Below are 25,627 nucleotides of genomic sequence, written 5' to 3' on the forward strand. Positions count from 1 at the left end.
AAACGATGAGGAATTCTGCACACAGAGAGGACCCTGCTAGTGGAAAATGCCTTTGGAAAAGCCTCTTCTGTCACCAGCTGTGGTCGTACAGTGCTCAGTGCTCTGCGTTGTGGCCTCAAGAGCCATGGATGCAAGTTGAGTTACGATGACCTTTTCCTTGTCTCCACGTTTCTTAGGTACCTCCTGCTGACACTTGTCAGAAAAAACAACCGGTTTCTTTTGGAAGCATTTGCACTGCAAGGCAGAGGCATCTTCTCTGCTTCCTCAAAAGATTGACCAAAAGGTGGGAAGAGCAGACACATTTGGCAAGGCACCACTGGGTGCTGCATCCCTAACCTCCACTTTACCTGCCAGGTGCCTGGCCCAGCTTAGCCACAGTGCTGCTCTCTGGGACTTTTCTCCCAGCTGCTCCATTTCTCATCACTGACAATCAAAAGGAAGGTGACATGGCCTCTGTGTGTGGACATCCCCAGCGAATCCCAAGGACGTGTGGCGCAGGCTCTCGTGTTGCAGCAATTGCAGTTGAAGCAACCACCATGCCAATGCCAGTCACAGCAGCCTTTTCATCAGCTCCAGGCTTGTGATTTGATTCTTTCCAATGCTTCTCTCCAAAGAAGCCTTTTCCTTAGCAAGCAATTACTTGGATACCAAGGGAGGTCTCTTCTGTTTCCTAAGAAGACACAGGAAAATGTGAGCAGAGGAGACAGAAGCCATGCAACAAGGCACCACTGGGAGTTGAACCCAGGATCTCCTGTTTACTAGACAGGTGCTTTAGCCCGCTAAGCCATGGTGCCTGCCTCACAAAGGTATTTACAACTGTTCCATTTGATGGCCCAGGACAACACCTGCACATTCCAAAGTACAGCCGTTTCCCATGTCCCTCAAGACTTGCAGACCTTGAGGTGTCTGGCTCTCCGTGCACAGAAAACCACAGCTGAGTTGACAGAGGGCTTCTAACATGTGCTTCTCCCACCAGCCACTGTGATCATATAGCGGTTAGTGATCTGTGTTTCAGTCGCAGCAACCTCGGCTCAGTTCTGAGTCATGGTCACCTTTCCTTCAGCTCTAGACTTCTCATTTGCCGCTTTCCAAGTGTGGTGGGGTGGATGCCCCAAACAAGCAGGAGAAAGATTAAGGCAGCCTTGCAGAGGCTGCACAGAACTCAGCCAGTCAGGAAAGGGCTTATTGGGAGAGCCAATCAGGAGAAGGCTTGCTGGATCAGCCCATATATAAAGGGCTGCTCAGCACAGCAAGAGTTAGTCACTCCTTGGAGTTTGAGGGGGGAGGATTGGCTGCCCTGAAGGAAGGAGACGGGAGGGCACCATGATCAGAGTAGTGCTGGGTGGGTATGGGGAGCGTGAGTGACCTCCTGGCCAACTACTGCCAGACTGAGGCCCTGATACAAAGGTGGAGGAAAGTGCTAGGTCTGTGGAGAAGTGGTCCAGGGAAACAGATGGCAGGGGTTGGAGGTGCACCGCTGACACAGGTGTCTACACCCTGGACTGCAGCTGGCCACTGAGGCAAGTGTCTGGGTAGAGGACAGCTCCCCCCTGGAAGGGGGAGAGAACTGAGTGGGGCACAGCCAGAGAGCTGTGTCCATAAGAGGACAATGAAGTCCTGAGAGCGACATGGGTCCTAATGATAGAACAGATGGCAGCCAGATGCCACTGGATGAAGGCTCAGCGGAGGACCAGAGCTAATTGCCAGGACGGCCAACAAGAGTCACTGCAGTGGTGAGACATGCCCCATGGCACCAAGACTCAGCTGCAAGGAAGGCTCTTTCTGTTTTGAACCACTACTTTGAAGGATTCTGCTGACAGGTCTTTTCTTTTTATGAAAAGAGATACAAAAAAGGAGCCAACAGAGACATTAGATTCAGCAAGGAAGAACTGTCAGGCCAAGCCAGGATTTCCTGGTTACTAGGAAGGCTCTTCAGCCAGCTCTTCCCAAAGACCACTATCCAGAGGCCTTTTAACAGTCATTGCAGATGTTCATCAAAAAAGAGACAAAGAGATGCCAAAATAGAGTGCTCCACTGCCTGCAGGCATCAAGCGACCAGGAGTTCTGTGCACAGAGAGGCCCCTGCTGGTGGAAAAAGGCTTTGGCAGAGACTCTTCTGACACCAGCCGTGGTCATATAGCGTTTTGCGCTCTGTGTTGTGGCTTCAGCATCCACAGATGCAAGTTCAGTTAGGGGATGTTTTCTTGTCTCCACATTTGTCTAATGGCTCCTTTCAACACTTGTCACCAGAAAGACCTGTTTCTTTTGCAAGCAATGTACAGCTAGGCAAAGGCAGTCTTCTCCATTTCCTCAAAAGATCACCAAGCTGCGGGGAGAGGAGACGCATTCAACCAGGCACCACTGGGTGCTGGATGCTGAATCTCCTCTTTATTCAGCAGGTGTCTGTGAAGGACATAAATCTACACCGTGTAGAGGTCAAGAATAGGAGTTTATTACACACAGCGCTGGCGGAGTGTCACCTGGCTTATTAAGCTCAGAGACACTGCCAATCAATTGATTACAATAGAATATATAGGTTTTCCATGGGCGAGGGAAAGTGATGGGGAAGGCAGTTCCACACCCCGGGATAGGTTTTGCAACAAGACAAGATAGCACAGTAGTCAATGGTTAACAGGTTACATAATATCTCCACCCATGGTCTCAAGTTAGCAAGTTAACATTTAATGAATACTTTGATAAAATGTTAGTAGTATAAAATATATATGTTGAATTCTGATTTGAGGTCCACAAGAATGGAGCAACTCCTTTGATTGTCCAACAGGTACTTTCCTAGGGGTTAAAGCAAAGAAACAGTGAAAGTATATAGCAATAAAGATTGTTTTGTGTGCGTCTAAAGGCAAGGCATTGGCTCCTTGGAAGGGAGGTGGAAGGATACCATATCTTACACTGACGTGCCAACTTCTCATAAACTCAAGGCTGGATCTGTGGGAAGAACGTCTCCCTACAGAAGAGACTAACACAATAGGAACAGGGATTCTTTGTTCAATCTGCAACTCTGAATAAGACACAATTCTTTAGTTCTTAGCTCCAACACCTGGCAACTTGCTGACCGGGCCTATCTTAGCAAGCAAGGCTTTCTGTTTACCCCAGCTTTCTCTTAGCTGATCACGATTTGCTAGGCCTCTCGTCCCTTGACCATACTCTGGACTTTGGGTCTGGAAAAGAGCTGGCACAATCCATAGACCAGGTTGTTATGTAAAATGTACATGGATTTTAACCCTTCACATACAGTAATGGCAAAGTTCTTGATTCAGGCTTGTAGTAGTGATGGAATAAACTGCAGGTTCAAATCAAGTCTCTGGAGTACATCCACAGCTGGGATGGATCATTCAGTCCTTATAGAGAGCTTCAGTTTGTAGCAAAGTTCCTCCAGAGGTATGAAGCAGGATTAAAAACAAGATGGAGACGAGGCATCAGCCTTTTATAGTCTCTTGCCATGTGGTCTTTGCTTTCTTTGTCCCAAGGACACTCTATCCAGCACGTGGTATAGAAAAACCTTAGAGTTCTGTCCATAGGCAGGTCCCTGCATACCTTGCTGAGGCACAAGGCGAATCTGCCTTCTCTCAATGGGTTGATTGTATAGCTGATGGTCCTTAATGGGCCATCAAGCAGGCTAGACAGAACTGACACCAACTTGTCCGGCTGGGGTGTTCCCCGGAAGCAGAGCACAAGTTTGAAATACGGGCAGCATAGAGCCAATATTCATAACATCAACTACAAAAAAGATACACATCTAGAGATAGCATCATTATAATCAGCCAATCAGAACCTCTCCATACACCCCTTAGACAACAACGTTTCTACAATATTGGCTGCAAATATATAAGAGTGGTCGCAACGGTGATCTATAGAGTTACAGATTATGTTAATTATCAGAGGGGTAGCCGTGTTAGTCTGGATCTGTAAAAGCAACAAAGAATCCTGTGGCACCTTATTGACTAACAGACGTTCTGCAGCATGAGCTTTCGTGGGTGAATACCCACAGGCTGGGGCCTTGCATCTGAAGAAGTGGGTATTCACCCACGAAAGCTCATGCTGCAGAACGTCTGTTAGTCTATAAGGTGCCACAGGATTCTTTGTTGCTTTTACAGATTATGTTAATAACGTCACAGGAGGTGACACGGCATCAGTGAGACTGATACTTTGGTAATTGCAGGGCAGGCCCGACCCCACACTCACGGGGCAGCGGGAAGTGGAGTGATCCGGCCCCAGCCAGCTGCACTCTGGCCCCGGCCTTGGAACTTGGGGGGTGGGGGGAAACGCCCCCCAGCACTCACCAGTGGCGTGGCTGGGAGCTGGTGGAGCAGAACAGGCTGGGGCCAGGTCGTTCCACTTCCCACCGCCCGGTGAGTGCCGGGTGCGCCTGATCCCTGCTGCCGTTCACCGGGATGTAGCTCATGGGAAGGGGGGTGGGAGGGGGGCTGGGGTGGAGCAGGGGTGGGAAGAGGGGGGTGGGGCAGATCAGGGGTGGGGGCTGTGGGGAAGAGGTGGAGCAGGGGCAGGGGCAGCTTTCCTGGCCGGCTCAGCCAGCCGGGGGATCGAGTTCCCCACTGGAGCAGTACGCAGCTGCGTAGGGCACCAGGAAATTTGGGGCAATTTGGTGCCTCCACATCCCTTAACCAGGCAGTGTCCCTGTGGTGTGGGCTGTCTGCATAGGTCCTTTCCCAATCTTTCTCACCCTCTTGTCTTGAGTCTCCTGTGTCTCTGCTTTCTAAGCACAGACTCACTCTGGCTGTTCAGAGGAGGGCAGGACCATGCCTATGTGTGGCCAGCAGACAGCGACAAAGACCCCTAGCCAGCCTGCTCCCTGCCATGCCAAACCCCCACTGAAGGCCACCCACAGACCAGCATGCAGGGCGGCTGCTGATGCTCTGTGGCCAACATCAGAAGATGGTAGGAAAGCAGGGCCAGCCCCCATGGTGGCGCCTCTTACCGTTCCCACTCAAGGTGCTCACTTTGGCAGTGGGGCAGGAGATTTTACCCCAAGAGGCTTTTCCCCAGCTGGCGAGAAGCAGAGAAACATCCAGGCTCCCAAGGTGCTATGTAGCAACCCACCTCAAGCACAGGGACAGGCGCACATTTGGAAGAGGGAAACTGCTCTACACTCTAGCCCGGGCAGCCGCCCAGTTTCTTTGGCAAGTCAGGAATGGCAAAGGCGAGACTGGAAGCACTTGGGGCTCATGCCCCAGCCTTTGTGACACCCAACCCCCAACTCCTTCCCGGGGCTCTAGCTGAAGCCAGAGCATTGGCCTGAGTGGCCAAGAAGAGGTTCCAGCCCTGAAGGGAGCAGGACTTTCAGCCCAAAGGTAAAACCGCACAAGTATAACCACAAAGGGCCTTGAACTCTCAATCACCTGATCCAAAGTCAGATGCCTTATTGGTTAGGCCACATGGTCACACTTGAAAAATTTCTCCAAGTACTTCTTTAGAGAAGATGGACACTGTGTTTCTCAGACTCAGCTCATCTACTGAGGGAGGTTGAAACTCTCTGGGCACAAGAAGTTGAGTTCCCAGCGAGATGTGAGACTTAATTCTATGGAGCCAGGTGCAGGGCTTTGGCAGGGAGGCTCAGGCATGGGGGACTGGGATGCAGCGGACTGACCGGCTGTCTAGGTACAGAGATTTAGTTGCACTGAGGCACAGAAGGGAGGAGGAGGAGGAATCGTGCTGATGGTCAGTGGCTGTGCAGAAAAAAGGGTGTTGATTCCCCCATCCTAAATGGGCTGGTTGGCTTGACCCTTCTCCCCTCTGCAGAGCATGGTGGGGACTGCAGCTCACCCCTTGTGGGGCAGGAGGGCACAGGTGCAGGGCGCTGGACTCCGATGCACCTGGAGGGCAGCTCCGGTGGGGTGGGGTAGGGCCTGTGGTTTACGTTCTGTGTTGCCTGGTGCTGGGCCATTGCACAATCCCCAGCCATGCCGCACAGCGCACCCCGAGAGGAGGTGGGGGACCAAGCAGATGATCCAGCACGAGGGGGAGAGGATGTGTGGTTGGGGGGAGGAAAGGCCTTGGGCTGCACTGGGGGAGTGCAGAGCAGGGGTGACACCCCAGAAACCTGCAGCCAAGGGATGGACAGGTGGGCTGGGTGGATAGAAGAGGCAGTGAGCCTAAAAGGGGAGTGAGGTCGAGTGGTCAGAGCAGGGAGGCGGCTGGGTGCCAGGACCTCTGGGTTCTATGCCTGGTTCTGGGAGCGGAGGGGGGTCTAGAGGTGAGAGCAGGGGGACTGGGAGCATCTTCCTAATTCACAGGGTAGTTCTCTTCCCAGCTCATGCGAGGGCGGGAAGCGGGGGAGGGGCAGGGCCGGGGGCAGCGGGACTCGGGGGGTGACAAGCAGCCGGTTCCGAGGCCCGTCGGACACACCCAGACCCGCTCAGCCGTGTGGGGGAGTTACAAGGGGCACCGGGAACATCCCCGCGGGGCGGATACAGGGATCCAGTCCCCGCACAGACCCAGACCCGTTGTGGGGGGAGGTGTCAGGTTGACCCAGGGACCTGCCCTTAGCTGGGCTGGAGAGGAGGAGGCGCCCCGGGGCAGGCTGGGAGTTGTAGTTCCTGGCTCGTCTCAGAGCGGAAGTGACGGGCGGGTTGCTCAGACAACACGCCCCCTCCCGGTGCACACCGGGAAGCGTAGTTCTCTCTCTCTCTCTCTCTCTCTCTCTCTCACACGCGGCCTCTATTGGAGGAGGGGCCGTAACTCGTCACTTCGCCGCGCCCCTCCCCGCTCCCTGATTGGCGGAGAGAGCACGGGACAGAGACTCGGCGCGTGAGGGGAGGCCCCGGTTCCCTCGCTCTGAGGCTTCGCTGCCTCCCCCGCCCCTGGGCGCGCGCTGCGGCCGTTGGGTTTCGAATCCCGCGTGGGATCCGGGCTGGGGGGGGCACAGGGCAGAGGCAGCGCGGAGTGAAAGGGCTTCACCCCCCCCGCTGGGCCTGGGGGGCAGCAGCGGGGGGGGGGCGGGGCTGAGCTGCCTGGGAGCAGCCCCACAAGCGGCAGCCTGGGGCCGCGGGGCCTTCAACCCCCCCCAACCTGCCTCCGCAGTGTCCCCCCCGTCCACTGTGACCCTCCCTCCAGCCCCACCCCCGGCGTCCCCTCCCCCACCCTGTCTGCTCTGCCCGGCCTTTCCCTTCGCCCCCCCCTGCTTGTCCCCCCCCATCCCTGTCCTCAGCACCCTGTCCCCTCCTCCTCCTCCTCCCCCCCATCCCTGTCCTCACCACTCCACCCTCCTCTGGGGATTGGGGTGCAGGAGGGGTGCAGGCTCTGGGGGGAGTTTGGGTGCAGAAGGGGTGAGAGGCTGGTCTCTGGGAGGGAGTTTGGGTGGGGGAGGGGTTCTGGGGTGCAGGCTCTGGGATGGAGTTTGCAGCGCTGTAACAAGGGTGAGGCGAGTGAGGCACTTGCCTTGGGTGCGCAAAGTGGAGGGGCGCAGCTCTACCCCGATCAGCGGCACTTCGGCGGCAGCTCTACCGCTGCTGCTTCTTTGGCAGCAATTGGGCGGCAGGTCCTTCCCTCCGACAGGGACTCAGGGACCCGCAGCCAAAAAGCCTGGAGCCGGCCCTTGCCTCGGGCACAAAAATTCCTTGTTATGGCTCTGGGAGTTTGGGTGCTGGGTGCAGGCTCTGGGCTGGGGCTGGGGTGGGGGGAACAGGTGGAGGGGTGGGGGTGCAGGCTGTGGGAGGGAGTTTGGGGGGTGGGGGGTGGGGAAGGAGGGCGTGCAGACTCTGGGAGGGGCCGGCAGCCACTGGAGTGAGCAGGCAGATGCTGCTCAGCTCCGCTGCACTTCCGGGGCCCCTGGGGGGGAAGCGCCTGGGGGTGGCAGGTGGGGCCAAGGGAGTGACCCGGTCCCAAAACTGCTGGAGCCCCACGGGCAAGACCTGGGGACCAGGACTGCCAGCCAGACAAACATCTTTAAGAGGAGGCGTCCCTCTCCCTGTCAAAAACTGATCTTCCTCCTTCAGTTCAGTGACAGCCTGAATTGTTCCTTATCCTGGCAGAGCCAGAGGACTGAAAGCAGCAACATCAAACCCCTGTGTAGCTCGCAGGAATGGACATAAACGCTCCCTGGTATCTGAGGAGATGTTCAGCTTTGCCCTTGGTCAACTTCAAGGCTAAAGGGAAAGGAGGTGGCGCCAGATATAAAGAGTGAAACACGACACATCATAGTTATGCCCATGGCGGCTGCAAAATCTTTTGACGTACTTCTTCTTATCAGCAGTGTATTGTTTTCTCCGGAGCCTAGGCCTTGACCAAGAAATTTGTACTTTGCTAAAATAATCGACTGCCCCTGGTGAAGACAATGGACTTGACACCCACTGGGGTGTCCCTACACAGGTACAAGTACTAACAACCGTGGCTGCCTTTTAGCCATAGATTTTAATCAGGGCAATAAATTGAAACAAACCCCTGTTAAATCATTTCTCAGCCCGAGTCCTTCACCCACATTCCATAGAGCATTGGGCCACCATGTGGACGTTTCATGTCTGACCTCAGTTTCACACAGAGACAAAATTTCCTTTGCACAGATCCATAAACAGCAAAACCTCCCTGTGTCTCTGGTCTGAGCCAGGGCATTCGATGCCAGTGAACCTTTTTCTCCTGCAATGGCGACGGTCAGACAGAGGGGTCATGGCACCTGCATCCCTGCCAGGGAGATATTGGCTCCGCTCTTTCTTTCTGCTGCTGTTGTTAGTCCATGAAACATCAAGAGTGGAATGCAAGGCTGAGTTCATGCGCCAGCCCTCTGAAAAATTTCAGTGCCCCAGAGAAATCCTGCCCCCTGCTATTGGAACGATGTGCTGGAGATTTGACTAGGAAAGGGACTGTCTGAATTGTCAGAGTGGGGAATGAACAATAATCTACAGCAATGTCGTTCACACAAACACACTCTCATGCTGCTCCAGCCGGAAGGGAAATGGGCAGGAATTCTCGCTGTTCACCCAAGGACACACTTACACTGATGCGCATCCGTGAGTGTGCTGGGGAAGCTGGTCTGGGCAAACAATTTGAAGTGACAATTCAGTGAGAACAAAATCATCATGCAGTGAAATGGATGCATATCAAGTAGTTGTGGCCGAGTGGTTAAAGTGATGGACTAGAAATCCATTGAGGTCTCCCTATGCAGGTTCGAATCCTGCTGTTGTTGGCCCAAAAGGCCTGAGGCAGCAAACAGTGGTTTGTTGCCTGGTGTGCTTTGTTCCAATAAACACACCAAGGTGGAGCATACAGAAAAAGTTTATTTTGAGCCAAAAATAAGGTGCAGACAGATTAATCTCAAATCCTGCACACACACAGACATAAGCTGTGTGCTCTTTTCTTACACTTCTTCAGCTAGGCATCTCTATTCCCCCCATTACCTACCCCCCCGCTTCTACGCTTTAGTCCCCTCCCATAGTATAGCATAGTTGCTTGCGATTACGTTTAACAGGTTAAATCATCCTTGACAACAAACACAATTTTTTGTAACTTTTCAAGGCTGTTTCAAGGCTGCTACTTTTACTTACTTTTTTCTTCTCTCCTCCTCCTCCTCCTCCCTCCTCCCAGATACAAAACAGGCTTTCTTGCAAGCATGATAAATTACATCCATCATTCTCCATTCTTAATTGTGTTTCGACTGAATTTTAACATGAAGGGACTCTCAGACAACAATAAATAACTTTGGTTCTCAATTCACCCTAGTACAGAGAGGCAGAACTTTCCACAATTCTGTGTTTTTCTTCCCCTCTACTTAATCCACCTATTGATAACAACACTAACACACTGCTACGCTGCGCTGCGCGCTGCTTGTTATTTATTATTGCAGTTGTGCCTCCTGAGCATCCACAGCCAACTGGAATCCTGTCTACACTTAAAACGCTGCTGTGGCACTGCTATAGCACTTTGGAGTAGACAGTGACTAGAGGGATTTTCCCATCCCTGTAATAGCTGCATGGACAGAACAATTCTTCCTTTTCTTTAGCACTATCTAACCCGGGATTAGGTCACCTTAACTATATGGGTTTGTGGGGGGGTCACACCCTGGGAGACATCGCTTTGCCAGTTCAGTGCCCAGCATACACCAGCCCTTAGATCCCTCTGGGTATTTCAATGCAGGCACTGACCTGTGAGAGGAAAACAGCAGCTCACAAACACAGAGACTGAATTTCCCACATTTAATCTCACTGCACTTTCCAGAAAGTCACAAAATTCAATTCATTCTTGCTAGGACAGAGAAAAAATAAGTGATACTAAGTTTTTGGCTTGATTAAATAAAATTAAGTGTTTAATTAATATAGTAAAAATCTGTACTGATTCCTCTAACTAACACCATAGCGTGAAATAGGAACAGAGACAAATCTTGTCAGTGACGACTAATTTCACAAATGATCTTCCCATTATTAATTTCCACATTGCCCCTATTGGAGGTCTGGGCATCTCCAGTGTCATTGCTCTGCGTTCACCTTCCCCTAGAATTGTTCTCGGACATTCGACTTCCTCTGCGGTATGGGGCTCGGGTCACTTGCTGGAGGATTCCCTGCACCTTGAGGTCTTTAAGCCACAATTTGAGGACTTCAATAACTCAGACATAGGTTAGGGGTTTGTTACAGGAGTGGGTTGGTGAGATTCTGTGGCCTGCATTGTGCAGGAGGTCAGACTAGATGATCATAATGGTCCCTTCTGACCTTAAGTCTATGAATCTAGTCCCAAATTTGGAAAACTGTGCAGTTCAGCATGAGAATAGTGACCCTGTCTCCTTCCTGCACCTGCTCTACATTGCTCCAGAGCAGTTTCTCTACCTGCAGTCACCCCAGCACTGCAGTGCAGCCGCCCAGGGTTCAGCAGGGGCCCCTGGCAAGGACAGTGGGTGCAGCTAACAGCCCAGTGTGCCTGGCCCTGAGGCAGCTGTAAAAAAGCAACCCACCCCCAAGAAGTACAGAGACTGAATTCCCCAACTTTAACATCATGGCCCCCTGTAGAAAGCCACACGTCAGTTGTATTTTCACAGGGAGATGCAAAAATCAAGTGACCAATTTTTAAGTTGAGTAAATAAAGTTGAGGAGATAGTTATTAACCTCACAAAAATATACTAAAGATCCCTCAACATAACACCTGAAGGTGAAATATGAACAGAGACAAACCTTGTCAGCAAAGGCTCATTTCCCAAACGATCCTCAAAATGTTACCAGTTCCCACCCCTCCTCCACAGGAGCTCTGTGCAGTGTAACTGTTCTGCAGGCAGCTTCCCATTAAATGCTGTTGTGGGACATTCCCAGGCCTGGAAATGTACCGACGACAGAATTTGAAGAGCAAACCTGGCTCCCCGCACCAGGCGGGATTTGAGTGTTTTGTCCCTGTCACTTAGTCTTTGTCAATAGTACAGATGCCATGGGCAGGTCTCCAGGCTGTGCTTGAGGGATCTTGGCACAGGTGCGGGGGCAGCAGAAAGGATTGTAGATTCTGACCTGTGCTCTGGAGTGGAGGTAATAAGCAAAGGGGGCATTATTGATGCTTCCCCATGCTGGAATTCTACAGGGCCAAATGAAGGGATGATGCCATGTGGTTAATGGTAACCAGCGCTCCAGGGGAGGTTCAAACTCACAACCTCAGCATAGTTCCTTGCAGCACTGCTCTATAAGTACTGTGTGCTAACCAATTGCGCTACTGGAGCATCTGTTAGCTAGCATTTTCTGAGACTCCCTAGGTTGATACAGGCAAGGAGTGACCCCAAAACATTCTCAGTGGGGCTGAGAGCAGGGAGCGACAAGTGTTGGTACTTGGTGAGTTGGATCCTTCTTAAGGGTTCCAGGCCCCATTTGACCCTTTTGTTCTTCCCTGTGTAATAACAGAGCTGGTTAAGACTCAATGGAGAGTCTTGCTGCAGACCAACAGATCTGAAATCACTGATAACCAGCTCTAAGCATTAGTCCTGCTTTGGGACAGTGTCTCTCATGCAACGAACTGCCCAGTCTGCGCTAGCAGTGAGGCTCCCTCACTAACAGCTGAAATCAGGGAGAGCTGTGTGAAGTGCAGGGCCCCAGGGGTGCTTGAACAGGGGGGAACAACACCCCAGGACTTTTAAAAATGGGAGGGCTCTGCCTTGCCACTTTGTAATGACCGTAAGGGCAGGAGGAAGGGGCTGCATAGGAGTCTATGTAGCTCTGATTTTTGTCTTCTGACAGTAGCCAATACCAGGTGCCCTAAAAGCCACTCCCCAAGACACCACTGGGAGTTGAACCCAGGATCTCCTGTTTACAAAACAGGTATTTTAACCAGCTAAGCCATGGTGCCTGCTGTTACTTAAAGTAGCATGTCTGTGCACACCTGACTCTGTGCCAATCCCCACTGGGCCCTGACAAGTATTGCTCGTGTTTGGATTCTGTAAAGCAGAGGAGCAGGTGAAGTTTTGCTCCCAAGGTGTGTGTGTGATTCTTTGGACAGGTCTGTGCTGCAAAATTAGGTTGGTGTAATAACATTACTTAGGCTGGCAATGCAGTTATATCAATCTAATCCCAGTGTAGATAGCGGCTTAGCTGTCAGAACTTTCCCTTGGAGCAGGGGGACACTGAAAGGGGAGGGGCCCAGCCTCTGTAGCAGAAATACAGGGCAGGCGAGTTCACAGCAGGCATGGTGGGATACTGGTGGAGGCCAGTCATGGTGATATAATGAACAGCAGCATTTACACTGACAATTTATCGCTTGAAGTTTGCTGCAAAAAGCTCTAGGCCTCTCGTTGAGGTGTTTTTATTTTGTCACCAAAACAGGGCAGTTTTGTCGCCAGACGTGGCATTGCAGTGTGTGCACCAGCCACAAGCTGCCGAACGAGGGTGCGTTGTCTGTTTTTCACACACCTGAGCAATATAATTCTGCTGAAAGAATTAGTGCAGACCTGGCCAAAGATTCACACACACACACAGCTTGCAAGGAAAACGTCACCTGCTCCTCTGCTTTGCAGTATCCAAACACATGCAAAGTGTGTCAGGCCCCAGTGGGGCTGGCAGGGAGTCAGCTGTGGGCAGACACTGTCTCTTAGTTATAAGCAGGCACCATGGCTTAACTGGCTTAAAGCACCTGCCTTATAAGCAGGAGATCCTGGGTTCAACTACCAGTGGTGCCTTGTTGAGTAACTCTTGGGGTACCTGGTATTAGCTACTGTCAGAGAACAAAACACAGCATTGGGTGGGCCTTTGGTCCAGCCCAGTATAGCTGTTTTTATGGTTTAAATTACACTCACAGGCACTGATGATAGAGTTACTGAAAGTTTGGGAGTTAAGAGCTGATAGGTCAGTGGTCCAGCCTGTCACGGATGACCCCCCTCTCTCTGGGACAGGGGCAGGTCTGGGCTCTCACACCAAATGGCTCAGTGTGGCTGCCAGAACCTGTGGGCAGCTCATTTAGTTTGCACCGAGGGTTGAGTCCTGCTTTGTGCACCGTGTGTGAGAATGAAAATCCTAAACTGCCCTTTGAAATAACGAAAGCAGCAGGACGTGTTATTGTCCCTGCCCCAAAGCAGACAGACCAATGGAGAAATGCCATTGAGTCCAGGGGAATACTCCACTGCTATTTTACCTTTTTCGCTTGCTAAACTCCCTCCCTACCTTGAGGGCTCCCAGAGCCCGGTATTGAGCCTGAGCCAAGATGTCTACTGTTATATCCTTGGGGGCAGCCGATTTAGGAAGAAATCACTTGAGGCCAGACAGCAGACAACTAACAAAACTACCATTTTATTTACAGACACACAGCTCACCCAACTGGCTGAAACAGGCTGGGCTATCCCCTAATAATCTAACTCAGTTGCAATAGCAACAAAAACCATGACAACCAAATAGAGAACAGTGCCCAGAAGAGGGACCGTGTGACAGGCTCCAGCCTGGGGCTCTTCCTCCCTCCTGCCAAGCCCTGACTATCAATCCCAGCCCTGGCCCTCCTTTCTTCAAGCGCAATATGGGCCAGAGGAAAAGTGTGGCAGGAAGCACAAGGGCCAAACTTGTGGGCAGCAGGTGAAGCCCAACCATCAAGGTAGCAAGTTCCACAGCCCCAACCCATTGTGGCCTTCCCAGCCAAAGACCTGGCTCTACAAGGTGTAAGTCACCCAGCAGGAGGGAAAAGATTTGCTCTTGCACAGCTGGACACAGGGAAGTTGAGCACTGGGAGCTCCAGGGCTTTACCACAAGCCAACACAAGGTCCCACTGAGATTTGAACTCAGATTGCAGGATTCAGAGTCCTGAGTGCTGCCCATTACACCATGGGACCAGCTCATACTGCCTTCTCTGCACATCAGTGACCCTCACGGGGCTGGCTTGTATAAGGGGGCTCTTGGCCCTTTACTAAAACTTAGTGTGTGGGGGAGCAGGGGGGGTTGGTTGGCTAGTTCCCAGCACCAATAGAGGGGGGAAGGATCAATGGGAAATCAGGCCCCGGAGACTGACAGTCCCCAGGGGCAATGGGGAGAGGCCAAAGCTCCAAGTTAGCCGCACTGACAGGCCAGGCAGTGTAATGAGGGAGTCACCAGGCCAGGGGGTCCCATCCTCCGTGGGAGCTGGAACTGCCTGGGCCAGAGTGGGGCAGAGCTAAGGAGAGAGCAGGAGCCCGAGAAGAGCCAGGGAGCAGAGCTGCACCAGCCGGGAAGAACCAGAGCAGATCTGTGCTGGGAGCCGAGCCGCAGCAGCACAAGCTGTAGAAGCTGCCCAGGGAGCAGATCTGTGCTGGGAGAAGAGCTGCAGCAAGCGGAGCCAGAGGAGCAGCCCAGGGAGCTGGAGGCAGAGCCGCAGCAGCACTGGGGCTGGAGGTGGGTGCAGTGAGCAGCGTGGGAGAGCAAGGGGGACCCTGGGCAGAAGGCCCAGTGCAAGGAGATGCCACCCATCAAGAGACCTTGCAGGCCAGACTTTTGGGGGTGGGGGGATCATATCCCCTCCATGGGGGCTGACACTGGGAACAAGGGGCCTGTCACCTAGAGCATGTGGCTACTGCCAGAGCAAGTGTCCAGCCTGTGGTGTCCCTGCAGCACAGCCAGGGCCTGGGGAGGAGGCCTGGGACATGTGAGGGAGAGACTGTGACCTGCCCTGACCCTCCAGAGACGCTGGTTGTGATCTCCCTGCACCACAGAACAGGGTGACGTGTTTTCCTTTCCCATCTTTCCTTATGTTTTACATTGATTGCTGGGTAATAAATGGTGTTTGCTTGAAGCACATGCAATGAGGAGTGGGTCAGGGAAGTGCCCAGAGTGGGGACACTGTAGCCCCTGTTCAAGCGATCATGACAAGATTGGGGGTCATCAAACCCCCCAGGATTTCTGGGCCCAGCCTTGTTGGGGTTACGAGGTCTCTGCCACACAGGAGAGTAGAAAGAGCGTCCTCAAGGTCAGGCAGCCTCTGGGTAAGGGGGTGGGGACTCAGATCCTTTCTCTGGCCAGTTCCACCAAGGTCATGTATAAACCATGGAAGCTCCCCACAATAGCCAGACTTGAACCCCCTGTACACTTGTGCTCTGTCCTCATTGCTTCTCTGTCTCTCTTCCCCTCATCTCTGCTGCTCCCCCTCTGGGCTTTCTCAGCACCTGGCCCCACAGCACTTCCTGGCAGCCAGAGACTGCATGTTCTAGGCCTGCTCCTGCGGATGTGGCCTCTCTCCTGATTCCTGAGGAAAGGAACCTTTCCAGGAAATGGCCACAGCTTCTGGGAATCCACATGTGGCTGGTGGACAGCACCAGGAATCATTTGGCTCCTGGTACACAAGGCAACTTAAAAGCTGAGCGCCCAGACAGGGGCTTGAACCCTGGACCCTCAGATTAAGAGCCTGATGCTCTATCAACTGAGCTACCTGGACTTGTTAAGACCAGCTTCACAGTTCAGCACAAGAGCGAGCAGGCATGCAAAAGAGAGGCAAAAAAAGTCCCCAGAACCCCTCCTCTTTTTCTGCACAGCCACTGCCTGTCAGCAGGATTCCTCCTCCTCCTCCCTCCTGTGCCTCAGTGTCACTAAATCTCTACACCAAGACAGCCGGTCCGTCCGCTGCACCCCAGTCCCCCATGCCTGAGCCTCCCTGCCAAAGCCATGCACCTGGCCCCATAGAATTAAGTCTCACGTGTCGCTGGGAACTCGACATCTTGTGCCCAGAGAGTCTCGGCCCCCCTCAGCAGATGACCTGAGAAACACGTCGGACTTTTCCAAAGAAGTGCTTGGAGGAGTTTTTCTCATGTTACCATGTGGCCTAATGGATAAGGCATCTGAGTGTGGATCAGAAGACTGAGGATTCAAGTCCCTTGGTGGTTGTGTTTCTGCAGTTTTACCATTGTGCTGAACGTCCCGCTCCCTTCAGGGCTGGAACCTCTTCTTGGCCGCTCAGGCCAATGCTCTGGCTTCAGCTAGAGCCCCGGGAAGGAGTTGGGGGGGTGGGCGTCACAAAGGCTGGGACATGAGCCCCAGGTGTTTCCAGTCTCGCGTTTGCCCTTCCTGACTTGCCAAAGAAAATGGGCGGCTGCCCGGGCTAGCGTGTGCACCTGTCCCTGTGCTGAAGGGTACTTGCTACATTGCGTCTTCGGAGCCTGGGTGTTTCTCTGCTTCTCGCCAGCTTGGGAAAAGCCTCTTGGGGTAAAATCTCCTGCCCCAATGCAAAAGTGAGCACCTGGAGTGGGACCAGTTAGAGGCCCCACCATGGGGGCTGGCCCTGCTTTCCTACCATCTTGTGATGTTGGCCACAGAGCATCAGCAGCCGCCCCGCATGCTGGTGACCTTCAGTGGGTGTTTGGCCTGGCAGGGAGCAGCCTGGCTGGGTGTTTTTGTGCCCGTCTGAAGGCCACACATAGGCATGGTCCTGCCCTCAGTTGCTCTTTGGCTTTAAATCCTTCCCTTGGAGCTGTCAGCACCAGCTGCCTCTGCTCTTGGTGCCCAGAGGAGGAGACATGTGCCCGGTCACTTTTACAGATGCCCCTTCCCTGCCACTGCCCTTGCTCAGCTGCGCAGAGGAGCTTCCATCCCCAATCCCTGCCTGCCATTGCCCAGCAGCCCTCTGGCACCATTCCTGAGGGTCACCCTGCCTTCCTCTCTCCCTGCCATGTTGGGAAAGACAGCTCCCATCTCTCCTTGGTAAAGGTCAGGTGGGCCAACTAGGGGCAGAAGCCCATTCTATGTTTTCCTACTGCAGAGCCCAAGCTCAGGGACTCACCTTGGGTGCAGGCACTGCTGTGCTCCCAGAAAACAAGCCACCCCTGCACAAAAAGGGATGAAAGGGCCTGCTAAAGCCTGGGATTGAACTAGGGACCTTTAGATCTTCAGTCTAACGGTCTCCCAACTGAGTTACTTTAGCAGCTGCATGGCAGCATTTTGGCCTGTTGCTTCTCTGTCTGGGATGTTTTTGTCAGCCGTTGCACACAAAAAGGACAGGAAAACGAACGGCTGCTCCACACCCCCACCGGAGGAACCCGACGCCCTTAGCTATGGTGAGAAAGAAGTGGCTGTTGGCTGACAGGGTCTGTCCCCGAGCAGCTGGAACAGCAGCTGCTGCCTCCCCCTCGGCTCCAGGCTGTGGGAAATGCTTATTGCCTGGCTGCATGGGCGGCTGCTGCTCCGTGCTCTGGAGAGCGTCTGTATTGCTCTGTCAACCCCCCGTCTTCACTGAGCCAGTCTGGTAAGGTCCCAAGTGCCCCCTCCGGCCTGGCAGCTGAGAGTCTGTGCAGACATCAGCCCCCCTGCCAGCCCCACAGGCAGCAGCAGCGCCAGCCCCCCAGCACCACAGGGGCGCTCAATGCACTTCCTGTGGGGAAATGGCTCCTTGGCATCCAGCTGCTAGAGTGAGAGGCAGGAGAGAGCAGTGTCTGGCTCAGCTTGGGGGAGAGAAGAGACCTGATGAGCGCGGATCTCCCTCAGCCTCCCCCGCAATGCTGGTCAGTTGTATTGTCACTGTGATAGTCGGTGCTTCCCTTCAGGGCCGGCCCTAGAGGGGTCTGTGACAAATCCCCCATTTCCTCCCCAGGCTCTGCCCCCACGCTACCCCTTCTCCCAAGCCTCCACCCCTGTCCCATCTATTCCCATCCTGCACCTTCCTGCCCCATTCCTCTCCCACCCCCACCTCTTCCCGTCCCCGCCCAGCGCCTCCTGCACCCCACTGAACAGCTGATCACTGGCAGGTGGGAGGTGCGGAAGGGGAAGAGGAGGAGCTTGTTGGCAAGGCCTGTAGTGGGCAGGGGTAGCTGGCTGCCAGTGGGTGCTGAGCACCTATTTTTCCTCTGTTGGTTCTGCAGCCCCGTAGCTCCCATGGAGTCGCTGACTTGGCTCCTTTCACACTCTAGAGAGAGGAGCAGAACCAGGGCTATGGCTGATCTATGGGGCACCAGGTGAGTGGCAGAGGCTTCAGGTGCTGAGAGTTTGCCTGACCCCTCAGGGACACAGTGTGAGGTGGTGTCCCAGGGATCTCTATGAAAGGAGCAGAACAGGATTTACTTGGGGTGGGGAGAGAATTGAGAGTGGCTCAGGGGGTTGTACAGAGGTATTGCCCGGGTGAGAGACTGGCTAAAACACAGGCCTCGCTGTGAGCAGGATTACGAACCTGCGCAGGGGAAACCTATTGGATTTCAACTCCAATGCCTTAACCACTCGGCCATCACAGCTGTGAGCCCAAAACTGCCCCAATGCCAGAGAAACTGGTAAAGAATCCCAATGCCCAGGCATGAAATCATCTGAACTACAGAATTCCCACAGCAAACCTGGCTCCCAAAGCACAGGAGGGATTTGGGGTTTGTTCCCTTTGCTTAGCCATGTGCAGTCGCACAGAGAGCGCGTTTAAAAGTCTCCCCTCCCACAGAGCGGGAATGGGAAACGATTCTCAACTTGAAGCCCGATGTAGGGTGACCAGACATCCTGATTTTATCAGGACTGTCCCGATATTTGCTTGTTTGTCCCGCATCCCGACCGATGTTTGGTCGGGACACTGGACAAACAAACAATTTTGCCCTCTGCTCCGGCACACAGGCAGAGCCCGGAGGGACACTCGCCCCCCCCCGACTTTGCCCCCTCACTGCCCCATTGGATCCCTCCCCAAATCCTCGCCCTGGCCCTGGAGCCTGCGGGGCAGTGCAGTGGGGTTGGGGGCAGTGGGGAGCGGGGAGGACCCCTGTGGGCAGGGGGTGGAGACACATGTGGGGCAGACACGATCCTGCCAGGAGGGCCCGGGCCCGGCTGCCTGGTTCACCCCTTGCCCGGGAGCTGCAGGAGGGACCTGGAGCGTAGATTGGCTGCAGAGCTCGGAGCCCAGGCTGGGCCCACGAGCGAGGGGACAGGGGAGCTGGGGGTGTATCGAGGGTCAGAGCCGAGAGTTGGGTGGAGATGGGGCTGTGCCACTGCCGCCTGGCGGTGGGGGGGAGCCTCCGGCTTTTTTTTTTGGCTCTGCCGCCGGCTTTTTTTTCTTTTTGCTCCGCCCCCCGCGTCCCAATATTTCATCTTTAACATCTGGTCACCCCAGCCTGATGTGAATGAGGATGTCTGGACCAAGGGGCCAGGGACTGGCCTTTGCTGAAGAAACCACTGTCAAGTTTTAGCAAATTAGGACAAGTCAGCAAATAAGAACAACCTCAGGTCTCAGTAACTGCTACAGGTAGCAAAGTCCTACAAGGAGCAGTTTCTGGCACTACACCTGTGCAGCTCTGCTCCCCAGCTCTTCTCGGGCTCCTGCTCTCTCCTTAGCTCCGCCCCACTCTGGCCCAGGCAGTTCCAGCTCCCACGGAGGATGGGACCCCCCGGGCTGGGGACTCCCTCATTACACTACCTGGCCTGTCAGTGCGGCTAATTTGGCGCTTTAGCCTCTCCCCATTGCCCAGGGGACTGTCAGTCTCAGGGGCCTGATTTCCCATTGGCCCTTCTCCCTTCTATTGGGACTGGGAACTAGCTAACCAAACCCCCCACTAAGTTTTAGTAAGGGGCCAACAGTCCCTTACATGAGCCAGCCCTGTGAGGGTCACCAATGTGCAGAAAAGGTGGGATGAGCTGGTCCCATGGTGTAATGGGCAGCACTCAGGACTCTGAATCCTGTAATCTGAGTTCAAATCTCAGTGGGACCTTGTGTTGGCTTTTGGTAAAACCCTGGAGTTCACAGTGCTCAACTTCCCTGTCTCCAGCCATGCAAGAACAAGTCTTTCCCCTCCTGTTGGGTGACTCAGGCCTCTGGGTGGGAGGCTGCAGTGGGTCAGGGCTCTAGAACTGGCTACTGACACCTGAGGGTTGGGATTCTCATGGCTTCACCTGATGCCCACAAGTTTGGCACTTGCCATTGTGCTGTTCCTCTTGCCCACCTGGCGCTTGAAGGAAGGAGGGCCAGGGCCAGGGCCAGGCTTCATAGTCAGGGCTGGGCAGGAGGGAGGCAGAGTCCCAGGCTGGAGCCCAGCACACCTCTCCTCCTCTGGGCACCTAGAGCAGAGGCGGCTGGTGCTGACAGCTCCAAGGGAAGGTTTAAAAGCCACAGAGCAATGGAAGGCAGGGCAAGAGGAGGGGAGGACCATGCCTATGCGTGGCCAGCAGACAGCCACAAAGACACCTGGCCAGGCTGCTCCCTGGCATGCCAAACCCCCACTGAAGGCCACCCTCAGGCCAGCATGCAAGGTGGCTGCTGATGCTCTGTGGCCAACATCAGAAGAAGGTAGGAAAGTAGGGCCAGCCCCCCTGGTGGGGCCTCTGACCGTTCCCACTCAAGGTGCTCACTTTGGAAGTGGAGCCGCCCATTTTTTTGGCAAGTCAGGAAGGGCAAAGGCGAGACTGGAAGCACCTGGGGCTCATGTCCCAGACTTTGTGATGCCTGACCCCCAACTCCTTCCCAGGGCTCTAGCTGAAGCCAGAGCATTGGCCTGAGTGACCAAGAAGAGGTTCCAGCTGTGAAGAAAGCAGGACTTGCAGCACAAAGTGAGTACAACCACGAGGGGACTTAAATCCTGAATCATCTGATCCACAGGGAGATGCCTTATCCTTTAGGCCACATGATGAGGGTGTCTAAGCACTTCTTTGGAAAAGCCCGACACTGTGTTTCTCAGGTCACCTACTGAGGGGGCCGAGACTCTCTGGGCACAAGAAGTCGAGTTCCCAGCGAGACGCCAGACTTAATTCTATGGGGCCAGGTGCAGGGCTTTGGCAGGGAGGCTCAGGCATGGGGGATTGGGGTGCAGGGGACGGACCGGCTGTCTAGGTGTGGAGATTTAGTCGCACTGAGGCACAGGAGGGAGGAGGAGGAGGAATCCTGCTGACAGGCAGTGGCTGTGCAGAAAAAGAGGAGGGGTTCCTGGGACTTTTTTTGCCTCTCTTTTGCCTGCCTGCTCACTCTTGTGGTGAACGGTGAAGATGTTTTTCAACAAGCCCAAGTAGCTCAGTTGATAGAGCATCAGGTTCTTAATGTGAGGGCCTGGGGTTCAAGCCCCTGTTTAGGTACCCAGATTTTAAGTTGCCTTGTGTGCCAGGAACCAAACTTTGTTCACAGCCACATGCAGATTCCCAGAAGCTGTGGCCATTTCCTGGAAAGGTTCCTTTCCTTAGCAATCAGGAGAGAGGCCACATCAGCAGGTGTAGAAAGTACAGTCTCTGGCCCCCAAGAAGTGCTGTGGGGCCAGGTGCTGAGAAAGCCCAGAGGGAGAGCAGCAGAGATGGGGGGAAGGGAGAGAGAGAAGCAATTGTTAGCCAAAAGGGCTCGTTTTCCCCCTGGAGCTTACCTAATTACACCAAGGAGGCACGGAGACAGGAAGACAAGTACCACACCCTTTATTGATCGGTCAGCTGAGCGGGTGTTCCTCTCGGCTAGTGCCAGAGAAAGAGACACACCTTACATGGCCAGATGGGCTTACCTTTATACCCCGAAACAAACAACTTAGCCTACGTTTGTCTACGTCATTTGGTTGACCTATAGACCCTGTACATGTATCTATTAGGGGATAATTGGGTACGCAGGATACATATATCATTTTGTGGGGCCTACAAGATACATCTGTTGAGGATACATTTGTCATTCTGAAGGGGACACAAGATACATCCATTGACCCTTTGTACTAGATACTTTGGATGCATACATGTGAACGCAGCTGCATACACTTGGGGAGCCAACATATACTTGGGGAGCCAAATAAAACTGATAAGCGAAATAGCTGACTTAGGTAGATACACGGCCTTCAGTCTAATGAGTTCTGTAAGCTTTCCAACACAGTTTGGGCAAGCATAGCATAACTTTGGTTCACTCAGGCCTAATACAAAAAGGCTTCATTAGCACTATGATTTTCCAACAACTCCCCCCTTTGAGAATACTCACCAAACCTTTTGGCTGAGTTTTCTCACACTTTAAGGCCAACAAAAAAAGCAATTAAGCTCTAGGGAGCTGGGGTTAATAACGAGGGGGTATTAAGTCCCACATGCATCCTTTCCATGGATCCGGCAGGATTCGGTATGTGGGAGCCCACACCCTAACCGGTCCAAATGCTTGGAAGGAGCACTGTAAATGTACACACTTCCATTTAGAAAGTGTCCAAGTATGTCTCCATGACCACAGATCAGATGGTACTTCTGATGTGTGTGTAAGGGCAGTGGGTCAAGTCTGGTGCTCAAGATTACTCCAAATGGCCATCAGCTGGTCATTCAGGAAATCCTGAAATTTTAAACATACTAGATCCCACTGCAATGCCTTCCCAGTCTCAGTGATTTTTAATACCATCTCTGTCAGTAACTTCTGGGTCGTAGAACTAAGGGTGGAAATGACATGTAACTCACCAACTCCAGCCTGTACTTGGGTTAGCTGAACTTCAGAAATAAGGCTAGTGGCCCTTTTTAGTCGGCCCAATTTCTTATTATGTTCTTGGCCTTTAAGAATATTCCAAATGGCTGTTACACTGTTAGCCCCAGCCCACAGGGATCTGCCCAATTTCTTCTTTTTCCAGAGGAACTAACCCAGGCTTTTTGTTGTGCTAATCTAATGGCACCCCTTGTGAGCAATCTGGGTATGTAAAAGTGATCTGAAAACTGGATAAAGACAATACCATTTAAAATCCAATTAGGGAGGGCAAGACATACTAAAGGATTTATCCAAAACACAGGGCACAGCCTGTAGAATAAACCCCAACATTCAATTAATACCACATTCCCAAGCAGGGGTCCCACAAGTTTGTTCCTGCCAGTGTATAAGTCTTTGTTTCTTTACCAGGGTCAGTTCTCAATGTCCTTTTTAGTCAGGAATTCCTGGACTTTGGCAGTGTCAGTGGAGTGAGTGTTTCTTCTAGAAAAGTTCAAAGGCACAGTAGGTCTGTCAGTGGACAAGGGAGAGGTTAGCTAGCATGTCACTTTGTCCTTTTTCCCTGCTGTCCAGAAGCACAGTTGAACTAGAAGAAAGAATAGGCTAATTATCAGTAGGAGAATTCTCCTGATGTAGAGGGGTCTTTTTGCAGTGAGAATCATGGGTCCAAGCAGTCAGTCTTTGGCACTTCACAGCGGTGTTGGTAATCAGCAGGACTCACTAAGGGCCTTTCCAGCGTGGAGCCAAAGCAGTCTTTCGTTGGTGGACCTGTACATTGATCCGGTCTCCAGGTTCCATGGAGTGGCAGGGCTGCTAGGGTCTTCGGGTAGTGCGTCTTTACCTGTGTAAAAAGGAAACCTAACACATTGCATTAGTGTCTTTGCAGATTTTACAGCTGGTTGGGCATATTCAAGCCCCCCTTTTCTGGTTGTTAAAACTTGGCTAACTGTGAACAGTGTCCTTGAACGAAGTCAGTGTATCTCTTTTTTTTTTTTTTTTTGGACTGAGCTTGCTAATTAAAGTTTTTCTCAGTTAACTCGTTCTTTTTCCTTTTCCCCTTTTTGGCTTCTTTTTTAACCTACAAAGGAAACTTTTACTTTTTACTTATACACCTTTTGTTAACAATGAACACATACACATTGGTGTTATACAGTACATTAGTCTTATTATTTAATGTATGCCACATATACCCTTCTACTAAAATAACCTTATTACAGAGCTTTGGAACAACAAGCCAGGACAAGCACACCCACTTTGATGAGTTGATTCAATACAACCTCTAGTCCAATAGTTTCCCACCATCCCCAGCCCTCTGGCTAGAAATCTGAGGTAGTCAGAAGGATCCCATGTACAATATGGGGAGTGGGTTAACTTTTTATGTCCTTGCTTCCAAAGACTGTTAGTATGCAATTTGGCCAATGCCGTTTTTTTCTTTTACTTAAGAAAATACATAAGACTTTAGTATATCACATTTTTCTGATGTATCCAAACACTTTGTATTTTAAGTTGAACAAAACAAATATCTGCATTTCAATTCAAGCCTTCTGCTTTATTTCAAACCAGACCATCCCATGAAAATATTAAACACAACAATTCTGACCACGAGACAGACACCACAAGACAGAACATAGAACACAAAACATAATTTTTACTCTGCCAGTAAATCATGGTATGTTGTATGCTGTTTAGCTGGCATTAGTTTTCTTTGATTATCTGAAAGACAAAAACAGAGGTCTACCCCTTCTGGGCAGTCAATTATTGCTTAAAATATACAAATATCCTTGTTGATTTTAGGCAAAACAGGGGAATTACCCCATATTTTCTTGTATATGTTTTATAGGCAGCCCAGGTTTCAGTGGCTTTTACCTTATCAGTTAGATAATTTGCATTAATACAGATGCTTTCTGGCTTGCTTTTACTTTTAACTCCTGCTTTTAAACACTGAAAGAAAACATCACCACTTATAGTGCCTTAGAGCCTAATAAATTTTCATTTACATAGCACTGTATACATTCTTCAGCTAATTCAACAAAATTGTTCATAGCCAAATGATTGCAATCTAATAATTTCTTTGCCTGAATTTATTTACAAACATTTAAAAAAAAACACCAAGAACTTTTCTCTTTAGCATTTTTACAAAGTTCAACTACTATTCCCTCCAGCAACTACAGAGTTAACTCTTCACTCTCCTTCAAATCACTTGCTCTTTCCTTATATTACTTGCTTGGCTCCCAACAGCCACTTACCAATTCAAATCACCATTCCAAATATCCTCCTGAGTATTTGAAATCCCCATGCTTATACTCACTTACTTCTTCCTTCCACGAGACCCTCAAAAGTTTCCAACCTGTTCTCCAAGCTCTCTGTCTGTTGCCTGCCCGCCTGGGCCGTATCATTTTTTTTTTTTTTTGCGCTGAACCGTTTCTTTCATGGGCTTCTGCCCCCACCCTTCTGGTTTTTTTCCTAAAACATTTTATTCACAAGACGACCCGAGTCCTCCCTCGTGAGGCTTGCCACCTGGGCAAAACGCATGGCCCACTGGCGTTAACTATTTAATTGCCTCTTGTAGCAAACACACTGCTGTTACGGCGTATGCTGAGCACAAATGGTTAAATTTTAACAAGTCCCTAAAGGACTGGTACTTGCTTAGCCAGGGCTTCCTTTTATAACTGGAAGTCCTGTCTCAAGGCCTGCAACTTGGCCTGGCGCAGGTTTGAGTTGCTGCCTGGTTCATGATCTATGCTCTTAATTGCTTAACTCTAGTTATCAAATACACATTTTTTTTCCTTTTCTCCAACTACTCTATTGCCCAGTCCTGCTACGACTGGGGGTAGATCCTTTCACCTGCCACCCTTCCTGGTCAACCAGGGTGGAGAGAGGAATGCTAAACCCTTCT

General features: G+C 52.0%; 1 protein-coding gene and 7 non-coding genes across 8 annotated transcripts in view; 2 read left to right on the forward strand and 6 right to left on the reverse strand.

Moving 5' to 3' along the window:
* Positions 1-25,627, reverse strand: part of LOC120375474 (zinc finger protein 850-like) — a gene marked incomplete at its 5' end in the record, with an annotated part of 271,416 nt that overhangs the window by 42,673 nt on the left and 203,116 nt on the right. The gene's annotated exons all lie outside the window — the stretch shown is intronic.
* TRNAT-AGU lies at positions 721-794 on the reverse strand. Its single transcript has one exon. It is a non-coding gene; the product is annotated as a tRNA-Thr (tRNA).
* On the reverse strand, positions 12,203-12,276 carry TRNAT-UGU. The gene has a single exon. It is a non-coding gene; the product is annotated as a tRNA-Thr (tRNA).
* On the forward strand, positions 13,028-13,102 carry TRNAI-UAU. The gene has a single exon. It is a non-coding gene; the product is annotated as a tRNA-Ile (tRNA).
* TRNAQ-CUG lies at positions 14,168-14,239 on the reverse strand. The gene has a single exon. It is a non-coding gene; the product is annotated as a tRNA-Gln (tRNA).
* TRNAK-CUU lies at positions 15,738-15,810 on the reverse strand. The gene has a single exon. It is a non-coding gene; the product is annotated as a tRNA-Lys (tRNA).
* TRNAS-UGA lies at positions 18,507-18,589 on the reverse strand. Its single transcript has one exon. It is a non-coding gene; the product is annotated as a tRNA-Ser (tRNA).
* TRNAQ-CUG lies at positions 19,964-20,035 on the forward strand. The gene has a single exon. It is a non-coding gene; the product is annotated as a tRNA-Gln (tRNA).

Source organism: Mauremys reevesii, linkage group 12 (genome assembly GCF_016161935.1).
Source record: "Mauremys reevesii isolate NIE-2019 linkage group 12, ASM1616193v1, whole genome shotgun sequence".
Lineage (NCBI taxonomy): Eukaryota > Metazoa > Chordata > Testudines > Geoemydidae > Mauremys > Mauremys reevesii.